This window comes from Anabrus simplex, chromosome 1 (assembly GCF_040414725.1).
Source record: "Anabrus simplex isolate iqAnaSimp1 chromosome 1, ASM4041472v1, whole genome shotgun sequence".
Classification (NCBI taxonomy): Eukaryota; Metazoa; Arthropoda; class Insecta; order Orthoptera; family Tettigoniidae; genus Anabrus; species Anabrus simplex.
The window spans coordinates 178,458,847-178,480,524 of record NC_090265.1 but is presented as its reverse complement, the minus strand read 5'-3'; the positions used below and the strand labels follow the sequence as shown (position 1 = coordinate 178,480,524).

Genomic DNA, 21,678 nt, shown 5'->3' with positions numbered 1-21,678 from the left:
TTCTTAGTAGACTGGGAATCTCCTAGAAAATCGTTGCTATTATGTAATGTTACTCCTGACTCTGTGATGTCGGTTGTTTCTAAATAGCTCCCCTTTTAGAACAGACGTCATTCTCATTGAATGAAGTGGCGGTGACTACGGCTTCATTCACTTGTATGTGTAACAATATGTATCGAGATAATATTCCTTCGGGAGATAGTAGGTTCGAACCCCACTATCGGCAGCCCTGAAGATTGTTTTCCGTGGTTTCCCATTTTCATACCAGGCAAATGCTGGGGCTGTACCTCAATTAAGGCCACCGCTGCTTCCTTCCCACTCCTAGCCCTTTCCTGTCCCATAGTCGCCATAAGACCTATCTGTGTCGGTGCGGCGTAAAGCAACTAGCAAAAAAAAAAAAAAGATAATATTCCTGCTTATACCGATGCCATTAGTCTACTGGAACGCTGAAAGTCGTCTCTTTCTGAATATAGAATATTTTTCGAATGAAGCAAACGCCGTACACTGTGAAATACTTCTACCACAAGGAAGCACAATATTCCATTTTTCCTAGTGTTGATCGCTTATTTCTTTCATTAGAAACTGTGGCTTTTTAAGTTATCACTTTACTTCATGTAAATTACGTTAACCCAAAGTGGAGGATGATGTTACTCACGTCTGCAGCTGCACGTGTTCCCCTGGTGGTGCTAAACAAGTTACAGTTACTCCAATGGCAGCCAAACAATCGTCGCCATCTCCTGGCAAGCACACACAGGGAAATGGCTCCCAACAGCTCTTTTCCTTATCCGACTAAAAATCTGAGTCCTGTTGTTCATATTGTCCAACTGCGCGTTAGAATTCCCCAGAGATTACTCATCCGAGGTTGCTCTCCAAGAAACGCTTGTTAAATATCAGAACCAGCTACCCACAAGAACAAAAGTCTCTTAACTCATTAAGGCCTAAATTGCGTGCCTCGTGTATAATGGTAATTCCTCTTGGATTATAAATGATGATGAGAATTAACAAACGGAAAATTCACGTACTGAGATATAATTTAGTGACATACACTACCCTTTGCAAAAGATTACAATGAAAAATTACATACTATTGAGGGAAGATGGAAACACAACAAGTAAAGATTTCAGCATTTTAAAACCCATATTTCTCAAAATAAATTTACAATTTCTTCACCAAATTGATGCCTTTGCTGGCAGGACCTAGTGTTTACAGTGCACTATGTCCTCTGGTATGGGCTAGAGCAATCTTGTAACTTTCATTGATCTGTCTCAGCTTTATCCTTGGCTTTGACAAAATGAAAGTGACTGAGGTATGAGTGATGCTAGTAATGCCATTCCTTCTGCAGCCAGTCCCTGCTATGAATGGTGTGAAAATATTGCTCATAGGGTCGGTTGGTGCGTGCATTTCATTGGGCTTGGCAGACTGATATGTAATAGCAACTTCCGGCTCAGTGAGGAAAGCAACGGGAAACTACCTCACTCCTCATTTCCCTAGTACGCCTCTTCAGTGATGCCTAGGCCATCTATGACAGCTGATGGCGGAGCTGTTGAGGATCCAACCAGCCTTCGGGCTGAGGACTAAACATACATACATACACCAAATTGTTCATCTACTTTTTAAACGACTCTTTATACACACATGCTTTTGATTCCTACGAAGTTGAACTTCAATATTAATCTCTTTTCCAATATTTTAATTGAAGCATACGCATACTGATACAAAAGAGTACAAATTCCCGTTTTCGTTTTTTACATTTAATAGGATATTTATAACAGATATGATTGCCTAAAGGGCAGTATCTGGTTTGTAATTAAACGTTGCGTTACGTGAATAATCATAATAATCAATAAATTTATCAGAGTGTATAGCGGTGTAATACCTAAAATAAATTTTAGATTCAGTGTAGACCTGAATATGTGTTTAGAAATATTTCTTTGCGACTATAAATGCATGGTCGGTGTGGTTAACAAGCCACTTAAGCAGTAGAGGAAAACTGCAGAAAATTATTCCTGACTATTCAAATATTACAACTGTGAGCTACCTGAACTGAAATATTTTAGATTCTAACTCATCTCGATGTAAATAACAACTAACGACTCCATTAGCTTGCAGCCTGACTGTTCCCCACCCCCTGAATATCACTAATCACGTGGCTACGTCACACACATTACTAGACCTTTGACTTTCGTCAATAATACTGACCTGGTTTTGTATCATGGAAAGTTATCTATCTGAGGTATATCCGCCTTCCCATCTAGTTCCTATGTAACATTCCTTTCAATGACCTATGATGAAATCCAAGATAGTCACTTACCCAGACTTTAAAACATATTCACAAAGTACTCGAAGATACCCCATGGTACGATTTACGTGGACTGAAGGACATAAACAACAAAGAGGCATGCTTCAGTAAGAAGGTGACTGAGTTATTTGACAAGCATGCACCGGAACGGAGAGCCCACGTCATCAGTGGGTCAGTGGCGACATACGCAACCTTACGAAAGATCGGAACGTAGCATACCGACGCTTCACAGAACATCCTCTACGGACAATCTGACTACATAAGACGGCTCCGAAATACCACTGTTCAACAGATCAGAAGCGATAAATTTCACCATGTTCACGATTTGATATTCAAAAAAGTTTTGACTAAGACACTGTGGAGGTCGGGTTGGTGAAGGATCTCCACAGACGTAGTTGCCTCCGTTGTCAAGCTCAACGACCGCTATAGAGCGTTCCATTTTCCACTGGACCCGACAAATAACGAGAAGGTGTTGGCTAAGAATTATTCCACTTAACGTACCGGAAGACATAAATTTAATCTCCAAACTGTGGCGTACTCCCAAGTTCAAATGTAGTGACCGGATAAAACCTAAAGCGAAGGGACCAGATAATACTGGAAGTGACATGATAAAATTAATACTTGAAGTTGTAGTTCCCACTATAACCCATATCTCCTTGACGGAACATCTCCCACCATATGGAAACTATAAAAGAAATGGCCCTTTGGAAAAACATCAGCTGTTACAGACTGTCGGCCAATGCGTATAGGCCTACTACCTGCTATATCTAAAACACTAGAGCACATTGTTCATCAGTAGATAACAAATCATGTAGTTGAACAAACATAATCTTATCTATCCTCACCAGTTAGGTTTCAGACCAGGTCACGGTACTTTTATTGCTGTGCTGGAAGTTCTAGACGACGTACGTAAGGCAATGGGCAAATGACAGACAACTCTTACTGTAGTGCTGTACTTCATTAAATCTTTCGACATATTAATTTCTAACCTCTATTAGATATTTTTTTCTGACATTATCTTATCCTGAGTTGCCTATTTCCTTCAAGACTGACGACAATGTATTATTGGTGACGAAAATGTAACATCGTAGCATCCCTTTACAAGTGGTGTACTACAAGATTCGGGATTCTTTTGCATTAATGTTAATCATATCTGTCATCAGATCTACAATTAATGTTTAGTGGCCGATGACCTAGCTGTTAGGCTCCTTTAAACAACAATCATCATCATCATCATCATCATCGTCGTCGTCAACAACAACAACAACAACGAATATTTATACATACTCATCCTAATGCTCTTCCCTCAACTACAGATAAAATTAGCCAAGATCATCTCCTCGATCCTATGCAGCCAGGTTCCAGACCAACTCACAATACTACTGTTGATATGCTGGACGATGTACTTAAGACAATGAGCAAACTTCAGACAACTCTTCTTTTACTACTGGACTCCATGGTCTTCCTTGTGTGGCCTTAAAATTCACCCGTCTAAATCTCAAGCTGTCCTTATGGGTAAATCGAAGCTCCTCTCGAAACGGAATCATGTGGAACATCCCCTGTAATTTTATGTAAAACTCAGATACCTCTCACTTCAACGGGAAAGGCCTGAGCTTCGTTTTGAAACTGCTGTGTCTTGAGGAGTAGCAGCGTTGGAAAAGTCCTGGAATTGCTTTATTGCTTTATATATTGCTTTATATATTCTTTATATAACACTCCTTAGCCGTGACCCATTGGATTGACACGTATAGGGTCACAGATCTAAGAAGTGCCTTATATAATGACTTGTTTAGTCATTTTAATTTGAAGCTTTCTTAGTGCGTGCAACATATTGGTAGTTTTATGGTACAACGTCGAGTATAATCATCTAATTGATAATGGTGCTTTCCTGGAGTCCAGGAGTGTTGGGATAATTATTATTTAATGTGTGCAATCTGAATAATAACTCTAGTCTATTTATATACAGAAATTTATAAACACTGTGTTTACAGGTCTGGTCAGTTTCACTAATTAATGAGTGTTTTCATGTGCTTGTATTGTAATGTACATTAGCGTCCATCTCGTAGAGCTGTCTAAGTGTTCTAGCGTGTTCTTGTCCGGCTCAATAAAATGTTCAGCTGATCTTACTATTTCTTGTTTAATTGGTGGTAATCCAATCTGCCTAGGTATTTCTCGGTTTCCCAGATGATAAGGGGCGTTAACAATTAATTGTCCGTTGGACTTTATACTGATTTTTCTGAAGGTTCTTTATATAACACTCCTTAGCCGTGACCCATTGGATTGACACGTATAGGGTCACAGATCTAAGAAGTGCCTTATATAATGAGTTGTTTCTGAGATCTAATTGGGATTTCCTGTTTATCAAGCATTCTAGTTTTATAGGCCTTGTGTATAGGTCCGGTGAAAGGCCTTGCCAAAACTATACTCTAGATCAGGGCCTCTGGTGCATGCACTGTGCACGGTGCAAAAGACGACTTGGCTTGGTTGACCAGAGTGCAGACCCCCCACTCCTCGATTTGGAGCAACAGCGCTGTCTCTCTCTTTCCCCACGCCTGTCTCGCTCACTCCCCCTGTCTCCCTCTTCCTCACTTGCTCCGTAGCGCTTCAAATCCGAGCCGGGTTGAGCCGAGCTTAGCCGAGTAGCCCAGAGACGAAGCGTTGGTCCCAGCCGAGTAGAGTGGGATCGATGCACGGTGCACAGGAACTCTGCGCCTCAACTTGCACGTGAGATTTTGGGCGTTTGAGAGGCCAAACTCTGGATAAAAATTTGTGGAGGACTACACATGTTTCGAACATAATGGTACGATTATATTCTTACCTAAGCTCTATAAATAGATTTGAGTATGCTTCTCCAGAAAAATTAAAGCAAACTACCTTCGAAGAACGAGTAATGTGGCGCAGTGTACAGGAATGTCGGAACTGGTCTTCAAATCGGCTGTAACGAAGGCAGATCGCATGCGTGTGATACTTCTGTAACATAAAGTACCGTAATTTACATAACTCTCGTGGCTTCGAGCGATGCACTTACCGAACTGAATGCCCTTCACAAACAATTATTAACTTCACATCCTAGCTACCTGAGAATGATCTTTAAGTGCCTTTCCTCATATCATGACAGAAATATTCGTTTCTAAAGTACCACTTTCGTTGCATTACCTACCAACAGATCTATCATATATCACAACCCCTTATATTCCCGTAAGTAGAATCGAATGGGTCATATCAGGGCTACACAGAACACTGATACATTTAAGGCAGCTGTGTGGGAGTCGTGTAGCTGAACCTCAGAGAATTTTAGAATTATTTTTAGATTCTAAAGTATTTAGTTTACAGTAGACTAGCAAATGTACCCGTGCTTCGCTACGGTGTTCTACATTGTATTCGAATATCGAAGTTAATACTGTACATACAGAAATGAGATTGTTTTAAAATGGCATGTCTCTTAGCGTTATCCGAGAAACAGCATAAGGAGGTTCCCAATACGGTGCCTGTTACGGATTTGTGATGATAACGCCAGGCTCACTTACCTACTGCCATTCACAATCGAGGTGGGAAGTTTTCATTATAATTGCAGGCCCCATTGCCTACTGCGCGGTCGCAATCGATTTGGGAGTTTTCGTTACAATGGCAGGCCCCCTTTCCTACTTCCAGACATATTACAGTTTTCATTAGAATGTTTGGAAACTTCCCTACTACCAGTCGAAATTGAGTTGTGCAGTTATAATTATAATGACAGGCCCCTTTTCCTACAGCCAGCCAGCTTACTACCAGTCACACCAAGTTGGTGAGTTTCCATCAAAATAGCAGGCCACTATGCCTAATACCAGTCATATTTTAGATGGATACATTTTTTTATAAGGGCGGGTACCCTTGCCTACAGCCAAATACAATCGGGTAGGGGACATTTAAACAAAACTGCATGCTCCCTTGCCTTTTGCAAGTCAAATCGACAAGTGAATTATTCACTACAATGGTAGGGCTTCCTTACTAATGCCAGTTACACAGGTGTTGGAGAAGGACCCCATTCCTACTGCCAGTCAAAGTCGGCGTGGGGAGTACTGATTACAATAGCAGACGCACCCTTTCTCGACCGCTACAAGACGACATCAGTGAATATAATATATAGATCGACATACGAAAGTGTATACATGCTTAAAATATTGCAGACCTTCATTTACAGATTGACTGCTGCAAAACGGTACGTCATATCGACAAAGGATTGTACCATTAGACGTCAGATTTAGCGGTCTAAATGGCTGGTCGCATGATATCTGATTTATTCATAGGTCAGATAGAGTTAGAAACGTTGAATAGGGTAAAATTTTTGTATAATTATCTCACAATGCATTACTTTTCAGATAATTATATGACAGCTACATACATAGCATTTGGCTCACATATGGCTACTGAGTGGGCCAATTTTCGTGTAGTGTTTGATGATTCTATCTTTCTTATAAGTGATTGAAAGTATGAATTATGCATGTGAAAAGTCCAAATTTACGTAACATCGAGAAATAGACAAAAATCAAACGTAAAAAGGATACAGGTTCAACAAAAAGTCATAAGACCAAGGTTGTAGATCACTCCAAATTGAACGGAGATTGGCCTTCCCTTATGTGATAGGACTTCAGAAAGATCTGCACCATCATTAAAACTGCCTCCATATTTCGATATTCTTCGGGTAAAAACGTGAAAAATTTAAAGCTCTTGGAAATGTTCTGTCCGTTACAGGCTAAAACGTATAATTTTGCCAAATTTCTGTTTTCTTGTTCGTCTGGCAGATTATGCCGCAATGTGCATTTTGGGCGATGAGGGTTAAAATTAGGACTTTCAGGAACCTAAACCAAAAAATCATGCAGATGGTTATTATTACCCCTTAAACGCGTAGCTGTACGAATATTTCGCTAAAATAGTCAACGTACAGGCACACAGTCGTTAGGATTTTACTTATATAGATAGATAAGGAATCTACTCCACGTCTATGTCTGCTGGACTTACCCTGCAAAACCGACCATTCATGATATCTCCCTTATTAATCTTTCTGTCGAATAAAACACATGAAAAATTTTTAGAAATGGATTTCCAACAAATTTGGTCGATTTCCAGTCAGGTTGGTCATGTACTGTATATATTGTGGAAGAGTAAATTCACCATTTCGGTTCCCTATAAACCGCCAGTCCATTCCAGGAACAGAAAATGTTATTGACCATTAAAATCTACCTTTGGAAAGGTGGACGCTAAATATAAAATTTGGTTCAAATATCTTCAATAGTTTTCAAGTTGTAAGAAATACGCTCAACACGCGCCCGTTCTTAAGTTAAGTCCGGTTAATGATATCTCCCTTATAAATCCTCTTACCGAAATGATGCATATGAAAAAAAAGGTTTAAAAAATAATTTCCATTAAGGCAGGTAGATTTCTATTAAGTTTGGTTGTGTATATTTTGTGGGAGTGCAAAATCACGGCTTCGGTTTCGTATAAAACCCCCAGTCATTTCAGGGATTTAGAAACAATATTTGCCCTGAAACCTATCCAAGGCCAGGTGGATTCTAAATATGAATTTTGGTGGAAATATATCCAGTAGTTTCCAAGTTATAGACAAACAGACAAACAGACAAATATAAAAACAGACACCAAAGCTAAAAATATGCAGAAGGTCATTATTACACCTGAAACGGATAACTGTACAGAAATGTCACCAAAATAGTCAATGTACAGACACAGTCTAGAAGTGCAGACCTTTATTTCGAGAGTTACTGCTTTGAAACTCTGCGACATATCTGCAAACGGACCTCACCATCAGACGCCTCTTTCAGTGTTCTAATGGTTGGTCCTATGACATCTTCTCGTATCTCTTATATTTATGGTTTAGATTGAGTTAGAATCATTGGGTGTGAAATTTTGTACAGTTTTCGCATACTACTTTATATTTGTGATACTCATGTGACAGACAAAATCATAAAATTTGGCTATCACATTGCCACTGGTCATGCCAATGTGCGTGCCGAATGTCATGATTCTATCTTTCCTATAAGTGTGCCAAATTAATGTTAACATATACGTGTGAAAGTAGAAAATTAACTTGAAATCGAGAAATACAGCTCTATTTAACGTATAAGGAATAGAAATACGATAAAAAGTCATAGGACCAAAGTTGTAGATCTCTCCAAAATGAAAGGCGATTGTGCTTTCTGATCTGTGATAAGACTTACAGATTAGCCACCAATTATCCCGAAACGAAGGTGTGCACCGTCGTTAAAATTGCATCCATATTTCGATATTTTCCGGGGCCGAAAGTTATACATTTGCATAGCTTAGAATATTTCCTAAAAGGAAAGAGTGTCAAGCTTTCGGGATTAGCACTCGCTTACATACAGTGTAATTAAGGAAGAAAATAATTCAGTAAGGAAAGTTGAAATTAATAGAAAATGGACTAAAACTGAGGACAGCCGGATGACGACAAATATATAAATACCAAGTGAATGTATTGGAAAATCAAATGCCCCTCAATAAAATATACTGGTGTGAGTTATGGATATAAGAAAGAGGTAACAGAGGAGAAATTTAGGCGCAGGCATTCTTAGGTCAACAGATAAGATGACTATCGGTGTTATTACTTAAGCAATTCGAGGACGGTTATAAACTCCGACGATATTCCGCCAATATCCCGCAGAATGGCCGATTGACGCCCTCTCTTGCCTTCTACTCAAGGAATAACCATGAATTTAAAGGTATGATGAGGAAAATGGCAATATGTTACTTTCCTGCTGGCAAGCAGTCAGAGACGTTGCCATGGTAATCTGTAGGTTCGTTGTCGGTCTGTCGGTCACACACGCAGACCATGATACCCGCAGAAAATAGTAAATTTCTCCGTCATTTGAATAGTAAGGTAGATTATGAACATAACGAAAGTTGTTTATAATGAAGAGACGTTTCACATACGGTCCACGGAGTTTACAAGAGGAAATCAGTAGTATAAGAGAAAATGGAGGAAAACCGTTCTGGTTTTCCTATAAACCCCCCGTCTAATCAAAGATTTTAAAATGAAATCCACATAGAAACCTTCCTTAGGGTGAGTATACTCCAAATATGAAGTTTGGTTGAAATCTATCCAGCCGTTTTGCCGTGATGGTGGAACAGACAAACAGACACGAAAAGTAAAAACCACCGATTCGGTCTTGAGTTGACCTAAAACGGATAAATATCTGAAAAATTAGCCAAACAAACGAAATTACAGACAGCGGACCCCTACAACTTTATTTATAAGATAAAGGTGCCTAAAGTATAAATAAAAGAAAAATCAAATAACAATTTTGTAATTTTTTTAGCGTTCACGCTCCAGGTTCGGATTTCCCCCCGGACTCAGCGAGGGATCCCACCTCTACCGCCTCAGGAGCACCGTCCTGGAGTGTGAGACATTTGGTCGGGGGTACATGTCGGGAGGACCTGTACCTCTCCCTGGCAACCTCACCACTATGCTAACAGGGTCATTGTGGGAGATGGGAAGCTTGGAATGGATATGCAAGGAAGTGGGTAGGAAGCAGCCGGGCCGTGGCCTTACTTTAGGTAGCATCCCGGCATTTGCCTGGAGGAGAAGTGGGAAACCACGGAAAACCACTTCGAGGATGTCTGTAATTTCGTGGCAGAGCCGGGAATCGAACCCGGGCCTCCGGGGTGGCAGCTAATCACGCTAACCACTACACCACAGAGGCGGACATTATTATTATTATTATTATTATTATTGTCCGCCTCTGTGGTGTAGTGGTTAGCGTGATTAGCTGCCACCCCCGGAGGCCCGGGTTCGATTCCCGGCTCTGCCACGAAATTTGAAAAGTGGTACGAGGGCTGGAACGGGGTCCACTCAGCCTCGGGAGGTCAACTGAGTAGAGGTGGGTTCGATTCCCACCTCAGCCATCCTGGAAGTGGTTTTCCGTGGTTTCCCACTTCTCCTCCAGGCGAATGCCGGGATGGTACCTAACTTAAGGCCACGGCCGCTTCCTTCCCTCTTCCTTGCCTATCCCTTCCAATCTTCCCATCCCTCCACAAGGCCCCTGTTCAGCATAGCAGGCGAGGCCGCCTGGGCGAGGTACTGGTCATTCTCCCCAGTTGTATCCCCCGACCAAGAGTCTGAATCTCCAGGACACTGCCCTTGAGGCGGTAGAGGTGGGATCCCTCGCTGAGTCCGAGGGAAAAGCCGAACCTGGAGGGTAAACAGATGACGATTATTATTATTATTATTGAAAGGCTCTTATGATATGCAGGGAATCCCGTGGACGTCTTTTATCACCTACCTACGAGAATGAACAATAATCATTACCAATAGATTCTACATGAACTGATCTTCGAGGATAATAATTATATACGTGAAAGGGGGGAAATTATGTACTTTTAGCAGGCACTAACTGTATGAGATTCTTACCCAAATACAGTATGTTATGCGCATTGTTTTTTCAGTTACCATTATAATACGTTTGTAAATGAAGTCATCATCATCATCATCTGTTTACCCTCCAGGTTCGGTTTTTCCCTCGGACTTTAGCGAGGGATCCCACCTCTACCGCCTCAAGGGCAGTGTCCTGGAGCTTCAGACTCTTGGTCGGGGGATACAACTGGGGAATATGACCAGTACCTCGCCCAGGCGGCCTCACCTGCTATGCTGAACAGGGGCCTTGTGGAGGGATGGGAAGATTGGAAGGGATAGGCAAGGAAGAGGGAAGGAAGCGGCCGTGGCCTTAAGTTAGGTACCATCCCGGCATTCGCCTGGAGGAGAAGTGGGAAACCACGGAAAACCACTTCTAGGATGGCTGAGGTGGGAATCGAACCCACCTCTACTCAGTTGACCTCCCGAGGCTGAGTGGACCCCGTTCCAGCCCTCGTACCACTTTTCAAATTTCGTGGCAGAGCCGGGAATCGAACCCGGACCTCCGGGGGTGGGAGCTAATCACGCTAACCACTACACCACAGAGGCGGCTGTAAATGAAGTCAATAGACTTTATCTGTTGGGCGATACTCTTATCTAATGAAGTTTAGATTGTACAAAGAGAAGTAATTTGAACCGCAAGGGGGTATAGCTCAGTGGTAGAGCATTCGACTGCAGATCGAGAGGTCCCCGGTTCAAACCCGGGTGCCCCCTGAAGTTTTTATTTTTTTATGAAAACTATAGAAATGTCGAGAAAGGTGAACTGTATCGTTCCTAGCACAATACTCTGCGAGAAAATAAATTCTACGGCACAAATACAACTGTCTGTCAGTGGGGGTATAGCTCAGTGGTAGAGCATTCGACTGCACATCGAGAGTACCCCGGTTCAAACTCGGGTGTGCCCCAAGCATTTTCACCTTCACGCGAAATCTATTGAAAGGTAGACGTAACCAGTAACATTCCCAGTATAAAATGCGAGGAGAGGAGAAAGCATTGCGCAAGTAAATTTGTCTTTCAGTAATATTTGTTCAATCCAACCTTTACTCATCACAATTAGGAGTATCCTGCGGATACCATGTTCTGCACAGCGTGAAGTAATTTACAAGGTTTCCTATTTCAACGAAAGTCAACATTTCTAGAGATGGTTGAAATTAACCCCAAAATACAATCATAGCTATAATCACTCAGTGAGAAATTAGACAGTGCAAATTTCACCCCATGAAGTGTTCCATAAATAAAATATTTATAATAATCGAGAGAAATAAAGTCCGCCTCTGTAGTGTAGTGGTTAGTGTGCTTAGCTGGCACCCCCCGAGGCCCGGGTTCGATTCCCGGCTCAGCTACAAAATTTGAAAAGTGGTACGATAGTTGGAACGAGGCTCACTCAGCCTCGGGAGGTCAACTGAGTAGAGGTGGGTTCGATTCCAACCTTAGCCATCCTGGAAGTGGTTTTCCGTGGTTTCCCACTTCTCCTCCAGCAAATGACGGGATGGTACCTAACTTAAGGCCACGGCCGCTTCCTTCCCTCTTCCTTGTCTCTCGCTGTTCAGCATAACAGGTGAGGCCGCCTGGGCAAGGTACTGGTCATCCTCCCCACTTGTATTCCCCGACCCAGAGTCTGAAGCTCCAGGACACTGCCCTTGAGGTCTGAGTCTGAGGAAAAAATCGACCCTGGAGATAAAGAACAAGAAGTAGAAGAAGAACATAACAACAATATTCCCTCCTAGCAGTTTCGGCCTCCAGAAACTGGGAAAAATAGTCAGTATTTCTTGGAATAAAAATTACTATTTTCTGAAGTCGTCAACGCCACCAAAACCTAAAATACCTCTTCAGACGTTGTAGTTTTATTTGACTGTTGATATCGTGATCACAGCCATATGATGTCCAGTTTTACGTAGAAACAACAAAGGTCTCGCATGCAATAGCCGGGATTATAAGCGTGACTGCCTTGGTGAAAGCCAGACTGCTTCTCTTAGAAAAACGACGAGTAGGATAATCGTACACTAAACGGAACGTGTCTTCTATTAACGGGAATGTCAATATGTGAATCATATCGATGCTATTAGTGCCGGTATCTAGAAAGAGATTGTGTCAATCTTGTATATTCATTTCATATCATTTTCATAGACTAAACAACAGCGTCAACAAACTACGTACGATTTATAGAAAATCATCATAATCATCATCATCTGTATCATTTTACCCTCCAGGTTCGGTTTTTCCCTCGGACTTAGCGACGGATCCCACCTCTACCGCCTCAAGGGCAGTGTCCTGGAGCTTCAGACTCTTGGTCGGGGATACAACTGGGGAGTATGACCAGTACCTCGCCCAGGCGGCCTCACCTGCTATGCTGAACAGGGGCCTTGTGGAGGGATGGGAAGATTGGAAGGGATAAGCAAGGAAGAGGGAAGGAAGCGGCCGTGGCCTTAAGTTAGGTACCATCCCGGCATTCGCCTGGAGGAGAAGTGGGAAACCACGGAAAACCACTTCCAGGACGGCTGAGGTGGGAATCGAACCCACCTCTACTCAGTTGACCTCCCGAGGCTGAGTAGACCCCGTTCCAGCCCTCGTACCACTTTTCAAATTTCGTGGCAGAGCCGGGAATCGAACCCGAATCGATCACGCTAACCACTACACCACAGAGGCGGCAGTAGAAATATAAATGCAAAAAAACCAATGGAGAAGAAAAAGCAGTAACGTCATGGCTGATATATAAACTTTGAAAGCGCCGTAATTTCGAGGCCTCGGTAGCGCAGTAGGCAGAGCGTAAGTCTCATAATCTTAAGGTCGTGAGTTCGATCCTCACCCGGGGCATGACTTTTTCTCTGTAACTACTTCGTGAGTTTGAGGCCTACTGTTGATGCTTTGGAAAGGTGTGGAACTCCAGCTGAAGAGAACCCTTGGGGCGAAACACTGATTATTTCACGATTGAAAAGTTCTAAGGTCTGCCACTGTGGTGTAGTGTGATTAGCTGCCACCCTGGGATGGTACCTAATCCTTCCACTCCTCCCATCACCTTGCAAGGCCCTTGTTCAGTATAGCAGGTGAGGCCGCCTGGGCAAGGTACTGGTCATCCTCCCCACTTGTATTCCCCGACCCAGAGTCTGAAGCTCCAGGACACTGCCCTTGAGGTCTGAGTCTGAGGAAAAAATCGACCCTGGAGATAAAGAACAAGAAGTAGAAGAAGAACATAACAACAATATTCCCTCCTAGCAGTTTCGGCCTCCAGAAACTGGGGAAAATAGTCAGTATTTCTTCGAATAAAAATTACTATTTTCTGAAGTCGTCAACGCCACCAAAACCTTAAATACCTCTTCAGACGTAGTTTTATTTGACTGTTGATATCGAGATCACAGCCATATGATGTCCAGTTTTACGTAGAAACAACAAAGGTCTCGCATGCAATAGCCGGGATTATAAGCGTGACTGCCTTGATGAAAGCCAGACTGCTTCTCTTAGAAAAACGACGAGTAGGATAATCGTACACTAAACGGAACATGTCTTCTATTAACGGGAAAGTCAATATGTGAATCATATCGATGCTATTAGTGCCGGTATCTAGAAAGAGATTGTGTCAATCTTGTATATTCATTTCATTTCATTTTCATGGACTAAACAACAGCGTCAACAAACTACGTACGATTTATAGAAAATCATCGTCATCATCATCATCTGTATCATTTTACCCTCCAGGTTCGGTTTTTCCCTCGGACTTAGCGACGGATCCCACCTCTACCGCCTCAAGGGCAGTGTCCTGGAGCTTCAGACCCTTGGTCGGGGATACAACTGGGGAGTATGACCAGTACCTCGCCCAGGCGGCCTCACCTGCTATGCTGAACAGGGGCCTTGTGGAGGGATGGGAAGATTGGAAGGGATAGGCATGGAAGAGGGAAGGAAGCGGCCGTGGCCTTAAGTTAGGTACCATCCCGGCATTCGCCTGGAGGAGAAGTGGGAAACCACGGAAATCCACTTCCAGGATGGCTGAGGTGGGAATCGAACCCACCTCTACTCAGTTGACCTCCCGAGGCTGAGTGGACCCCGTTCCAGCACTCGTACCAATTTTCAAATTTCGTGGCAGAGCCGGGAATCGAACCCGGAGCTACAGGGGTGGCAGCTAATCACGCTAACCACTACACCACAGAGGCGGACATCAGTAGAAATAAAAATGCAAAAAAACCAATGGAGAAGAAAAAGCAGTAACGTCATGGCTGATATATAAACTTTGAAAGCGTCGTAATTTCGAGGCCTCGGTAGCGCTGTAGGCAGCGCGTAAGTCTCATAATCTTAAGGTCGTGAGTTCGATCCTCACCCGGGGCATGACTTTTTCCACTGTAACTACTTCGTGAGTTTGAGGCCTGCTGTTGATGCCTTGGAAAGGTGTGGAACTCCAGCTGAAGAGAACACTAGGGGCGAAACACTGATTATTTCACGATTGAAAAGTTCTAAGGTCTGCCACTGTGGTGTAGTGTGATTAGCTGCCACCCTGGGATGGTACCTAATCCTTCCACTCTTCCCATCACCTTGCAAGGCCCCTGTTCAGTATAGCAGGTGAGGCCGCCTGGGCAAGGTACTGGTCATCCTCCCCACTTGTATTCCCCGACCCAGTGTCTGAAGCTCCAGGACACTGCCCTTGAGGTCTGAGTCTGAGGAAAATATCGACCCTGGAGATAAAGAAAACGAAGTGGAAGAAGAACATAACAACAATATTCCCTCCTAGCAGTTTCGGCCTCCAGAAACTGGGGAAAATAGTCAGTATTTCTTCGAATAAAAATTACTATTTTCTGAAGTCGTCAACGCCACCAAAACCTAAAATACCTCTTCAGACGTTGTAGTTTTATTTGACTGTTGATATCGTGATCACAGCCATATGATATCCATTTTTACGTAGAAACAACAAAGGTCAGAGTTATTTTAAAAATCTCGCATGCAACAGCCCGGATTAGAAGCGTGAATGCCTTGGTGAAAGCCAGACTGCTTCTCTTAGAAAAACGACGAGTAGGACAATCGTACAATAAACGGAACGTGTCTTCTATTAACGGGAACGTCAATATGTGAATCATATCGATGCTATTAGTGCCGGTATCTAGAAAGAGATTGTGTCAATCTTGTATATTCATTTCATTTCATTTTCATGGACTAAACAACAGCGTCAACAAACTACGTACGATTTATAGAAAATCATCATCATCATCATCATCTGTATCATTTTACCCTCCAGGTTCGGTTTTTCCCTCGGACTTAGCGACGGATCCCACCTCTACCGCCTCAAGGGCAGTGTCCTGGAGCTTCAGACTCTTGGTCGGGGATACAACTGGGGAGTATGACCAGTACCTCGCCCAGGCGGCCTCACCTGCTATGCTGAAGAGGGGCCTTGTGGAGGGATATGAAGATTGGAAGGGATAATCAAGGAAGAGGGAAGGAAGCGGCCGTGGCCTTAAGTTAGGTACCATCCCGGCATTCGCCTGGAGGAGAAATGGGAAACCACGGAAATCCACTTCCAGGATGGCTGAGGTGGGAATCGAACCCACCTCTACTCAGTTGACCTCCCGAGGCTGAGTGGACCCCGTTCCAGCACTCGTACCAATTTTCAAATTTCGTGGCAGAGCCGGGAATCGAACCCGGAGCTTCGGGGGGGGGCAGCTAATCACGCTAACCACTACACCACAGAGGCGGACATCAGTAGAAATAAAAATGCAAAAAAACCAATGGAGAAGAAAAAGCAGTAACGTCATGGCTGATATATAAACTTTGAAAGCGTAGTAATTTCGAGGCCTCGGTAGCGCAGTAGGCAGCGCGTAAGTCTCATAATCTTAAGGTCGTGAGTTCGATCCTCACCCGGCGCATGACTTTTTCCTCTGTAACTACTTCGTGAGTTTGAGGCCTGGTGTTGATGCCTTGGAAAGGTGTGGAACTCCAGCTGAAGAGAACACTTGGGGCGAAACTCTGATTATTTCACATCAGTAGAAATATAAATGCAAAAAAACCAATGGAGAAGAAAAAGCAGTAACGTCATGGCTGATATATAAACTTTGAAAGCGTCGTAATTTCGAAGCCTCGGTTGCGCAGTAGGCAGCGCGTAAGTCTCATAATTTTAAGGTCGTGAGTTCGATCCTCACCCGGGGCATGACTTTTTCCTCCGTAATTACTTCGTGAGTTTGAGGTCACTTGGGGCGAAGCACTGATTATTTCACGATTGAAAAGTTCTAAGGTGTGCCACTGTGGTGTAGTGTGATTAGCTGCCACCCTGGGATGGTGCCTAATCTTCCACTCTTCCCATCACCTTGCAAGGCCCCTGTACAGTATAGCAGGTGAGGCCGCCTGGGCAAGGTACTGGTCATCCTCCCCACTTGTATTCCCCGACCCAGAGTCTGAAGCTCCAGGACACTGCCCTTGACGTCTGAGTCTGAGGAAAAAATCGACCCTGGAGATAAAGAACAAGAAGTAGAAGAAGAACATAACAACAATATTCCCTCCTAGCAGCTTCGGACTCCAGAAACTGGGGAAAATAGTCAGTATTTCTTCCAATAGAAATTACTATATTCTGAAGTCGTCAACGCCACCAAAACCTAAAATACCTCTTCAGACGTTGTAGTTTTATTTGACTGTTGATATCGTGATCACAGCCATATGATATCCAGTTTTACGTAGAAACAACAAAGGTCAGAGTTATTTTAAAAATCTCGCATGCAACAGCCGGGATTAGAAGCGTGACTGCCTTGGTGAAAGCCAGACTGCTTCTCTTAGAAAAACGACGAGTAGGATAATCGTACACTAAACGGAACGTGTCTTCTATTAACGGGAACGTCAATATGTGAATCATATCGATGGTATTAGTGCCGGTATCTAGAAAGAGATTGTGTCAGTCTTGTATATTCATTTCATTTCATTTTCATGGACTAAACAACAGCGTCAACAAACTACGTACGATTTATAGAAAATCATCGTCATCATCATCATCTGTATCATTTTACCCTCCAGGTTCGATTTTTCCCTCGGACTTAGCGACGGATCCCACCTCTACCGCCTCAAGGGCAGTGTCCTGGAGCTTCAGACCCTTGGTCGGGGATACAACTGGGGAGTATGACCAGTACCTCGCCCAGGCGGCCTCACCTGCTATGCTGAACAGGGGCCTTGTGGAGGGATGGGAAGATTGGAAGGGATAGGCAAGGAAGAGGGAAGGAAGCGGCCGTGGCCTTAAGTTATGTACCATCCCGGCATTCGCCTGGAGGAGAAGTGGGAAACCACAGAAAACCACTTCCAGGATGGCTGAGTTGGGAATCGAACCTACCTCTACTCAGTTGACCTCCCGGGAATCGAACCCGGGCCTCCGGGGGTGGCAGCTAATCACGCTAACCACTACACCACGGAGGCGGACTTTATAGAAAATAATTTACATAACAAAAAAATTCTAAGGTTCGGCATGATGAATTCAGTGGGCAATCGCTAAGTCGCTCGTAGCCTCGGTAGCGCAGTAGGCAGCGCGTAAGTCTCATAATCTTAAGGTCGTGAGTTAGATCCTCACACGGGGCATGACTTTTTCCTCTGTAACTACTTCGTGAGTTTGAGGCCTGCTGTTGATGCCTTGGGAAGTTGTGGAACTCCAGCTGAAGAGAACACTAGGGGCGAAACACTGATTATTTCACGATTGAAGAGTTCTAAGGTCTGCCACTGTGGTGTAGTGTGATTAGCTGCCACCCTGGGATGGTACCTAATCCTTCCACTCTTCCCATCACCTTGCAAGGCCCCTGTACAGTATAGCAGGTGAGGCCGCCTGGGCAAGGTACTGGTCATCCTCCCCACTTGTATTCCCCGACCCAGTGTCTGAAGCTCCAGGACACTGCCCTTGACGTCTGAGTCTGAGGAAAATATCGACCCTGGAGATAAAGAAAACGAACTGGAAGAAGAACATAACAACAATATTCCCTCCTAGCAGTTTCGGCCTCCGGAAACTGGGGAAAATAGTCAGTATTTCTTCGAATAAAAATTACTATTTTCTGAAGTCGTCAACGCCACCAAAACCTAAAATACCTCTTCAGACGTTGTAGTTTTATTTGACTGTTGATATCGTGACCACAGCCATATGATATCCATTTTTACGTAGAAACAACAAAGGACAGAGTTATTTTAAAAATCTCGCATGCAACAGCCCGGATTAGAAGCGTGAATGCCTTGGTGAAAGCCAGACTGCTTCTCTTAGAAAAACGACGAGTAGGACAATCGTACACTAAACGGAACGTGTCTTCTATTAACGGGAACGTCAATATGTGAATCATATCGATGCTATTAGTGCCGGTATCTAGAAAGAGATTGTGTCAATCTTGTATATTCATTTCATTTCATTTTCATGGACTAAACAACAGCGTCAACAAACTACGTACGATTTATAGAAAATCATCGTCATCATCATCATCTGTATCATTTTACCCCCCAGGTTCGGTTTTTCCCTCGGACTTAGCGACGGATCCCACCTCTACCGCCTCAAGGGCAGTGTCCTGGAGCTTCAGACCCTTGGTCGGGGATACAACTGGGGAGTATGACCAGTACCTCGCCCAGGCGGCCTCACCTGCTATGCTGAACAGGGGCGTTGTGGAGGGATGGGAAGATTGGAAGGGATAATCAAGGAAGAGGGAAGGAAGCGGCCGTTAGGTACCATCCGGGCATTCGCCTGGAGGAGAAGTGGGAAACCACGGAAATCCACTTCCAGGATGGCTGAGGTGGGAATCGAACCCACCTCTACTCAGTTGACCTCCCGAGGCTGAGTGGACCCCGTTCCAGCACTCGTACCAATTTTCAAATTTCGTGGCAGAGCCGGGAATCGAACCCGGAGCTCCAGGGGTGGCAGCTAATCACGCTAACCACTACACCACAGAGGCGGACATCAGTAGAAGTAAAAATGCAAAAAAACCAATGGAGAAGAAAAAGCAGTAACGTCATGGCTGATATATAAACTTTGAAAGCGTCGTAATTTCGAGGCCTCGGTTGCGCAGTAGGCAGCGCGTAAGTCTCATAATCTTAAGGTCGTGAGTTCGATCCTCACCCGGGGCATGACTTTTTCCTCTGTAACTACTTCGTGAGTTTGAGGCCTGCTGTTGATGCCTTGGAATGGTGTGGAACTCCAGCTGAAGAGTACACTTGGGGCGAAACTCTGATTACTTCACATCAGTAGAAATATAAATGCAAGAAAACCAATGGAGAAGAAAAAGCAGTAACGTCATGGCTGATATATAATCTTTGAAAGCGTCGTAATTTCGAGGCCTCGGTAGCGCAGTAGGCAGCGCGTAAGTCTCATAATCTTAAGGTCGTGAGTTCGATCCTCACCCGGGACATGACTTTTTCCTCTGTAACTACTTCGTGAGTTTGAGGCCTGGTGTTGATGCCTTGGAAAGGTGTGGAACTCCAGCTGAAGAGAACACTTGGGGCGAAACTCTGATTATTTCACATCAGTAGAAATATAAATGCAAAAAAACCAATGGAGAAGAAAAAGCAGTAACGTCATGGCTGATATATAAACTTTGAAAGCGTCGTAATTTCGAAGCCTCGGTTGCGCAGTAGGCAGCGCGTAAGTCTCATAATTTTAAGGTCGTGAGTTCGATCCTCACCCGGGGCATGACTTTTTCCTCCGTAATTACTTCGTGAGTTTGAAGCCACTTGGGGCGAAGCACTGATTATTTCATCATCATCATCATCATCATCTGTTTACCCTCCAGGTTCGGTTTTTCCCTCGGACTTAGCGAGGGATCCCACCTCTACCGCCTCAAGGGCAGTGTCCTGGAGCTTCAGACTCTTGGTCGAGGGATACAACTGGGGAGTATGACCGGTACCTCGCCCAGGCGGCCTCACCTGCTATGCTGAACAGGGGCCTTGTGGAGGGATGGGAAGATTGGATGGGATAGGCAAGGAAGAGGAAAGGAAGAGGCCGTGGCCTTAAGTTAGGTACCATCCCGGCATTCGCCTGGAGGAGAAGTGGGAAACCACGGAAAACCACTTCCAGGATGGCTGAGGTGGGAATCGAACCCACCTCTACTCAGTTGACCTCCCGAGGCTGAGTGGACCCCGTTCCAGCCCTCGTACCACTTTTCAAATTTCGTGGCAGAGCCGGGAATCGAACCCGGACCTCCGGGGGTGGCAGCTAATCACACTAACCACTACACCACAGAGGCGGACACTGATTATTTCACGATTGAAAAGTTCTAAGGTGTGCCACTGTGGTGTAGTGTGATTAGCTGCCACCCTGGGATGGTGCCTAATCTTCCACTCTTCCCATCACCTTGCAAGGCCCCTGTACAGTATAGCAGGTGAGGCCGCCTGGGCAAGGTACTGGTCATCCTCCCCACTTGTATTCCCCGACCCAGAGTCTGAAGCTCCAGGACACTGCCCTTGACGTCTGAGTCTGAGGAAAAAATCGACCCTGGAGATAAAGAACAAGAAGTAGAAGAAGAACATAACAACAATATTCCCTCCTAGCAGCTTCGGCCTCCAGAAACTGGGGAAAATAGTCAGTATTTCTTCGAATAGAAATTACTATATTCTGAAGTCGTCAACGCCACCAAAACCTAAAATACCTCTTCAGACGTTGTAGTTTTATTTGACTGTTGATATCGTGATCACAGCCATATGATATCCAGTTTTACGTAGAAACAACAAAGGTCAGAGTTATTTTAAAAATCTCGCATGCAACAGCCGGGATTAGAAGCGTGACTGCCTTGGTGAAAGCCAGACTGCTTCTCTTAGAAAAACGACGAGTAGGATAATCGTACACTAAACGGAACGTGTCTTCTATTAACGGGAACGTCAATATGTGAATGATATCGATGGTATTAGTGCCGGTATCTAGAAAGAGATTGTGTCAATCTTGCATATTCATTTCATTTCATTTTCATGGACTAAACAACAGCGTCAACAAACTACGTACGATTTATAGAAAATCATCATCATCATCTTCATCATCATCATCATCATCATC

The 21,678-nt window shown here is 43.9% G+C and overlaps 6 non-coding genes across 6 annotated transcripts; all 6 read left to right on the top strand.

Moving 5' to 3' along the window:
• Nucleotides 1-11,357: 11,357 nt before the first annotated feature.
• Nucleotides 11,358-11,429, top strand: TRNAC-GCA (transfer RNA cysteine (anticodon GCA)). The gene has a single exon. It is a non-coding gene; the product is annotated as a tRNA-Cys (tRNA).
• Nucleotides 11,430-13,456: 2,027 nt separating this feature from the next.
• Nucleotides 13,457-13,529, top strand: TRNAM-CAU (transfer RNA methionine (anticodon CAU)). The gene has a single exon. It is a non-coding gene; the product is annotated as a tRNA-Met (tRNA).
• A 1,430-nt stretch (nt 13,530-14,959) lies between these two features.
• On the top strand, nt 14,960-15,032 carry TRNAM-CAU (transfer RNA methionine (anticodon CAU)). Its single transcript has one exon. It is a non-coding gene; the product is annotated as a tRNA-Met (tRNA).
• Nucleotides 15,033-16,485: 1,453 nt separating this feature from the next.
• Nucleotides 16,486-16,558, top strand: TRNAM-CAU (transfer RNA methionine (anticodon CAU)). The gene has a single exon. It is a non-coding gene; the product is annotated as a tRNA-Met (tRNA).
• A 3,129-nt stretch (nt 16,559-19,687) lies between these two features.
• TRNAM-CAU (transfer RNA methionine (anticodon CAU)) lies at nt 19,688-19,760 on the top strand. Its single transcript has one exon. It is a non-coding gene; the product is annotated as a tRNA-Met (tRNA).
• Nucleotides 19,761-19,968: 208 nt separating this feature from the next.
• Nucleotides 19,969-20,041, top strand: TRNAM-CAU (transfer RNA methionine (anticodon CAU)). Its single transcript has one exon. It is a non-coding gene; the product is annotated as a tRNA-Met (tRNA).
• Nucleotides 20,042-21,678: the final 1,637 nt, after the last annotated feature.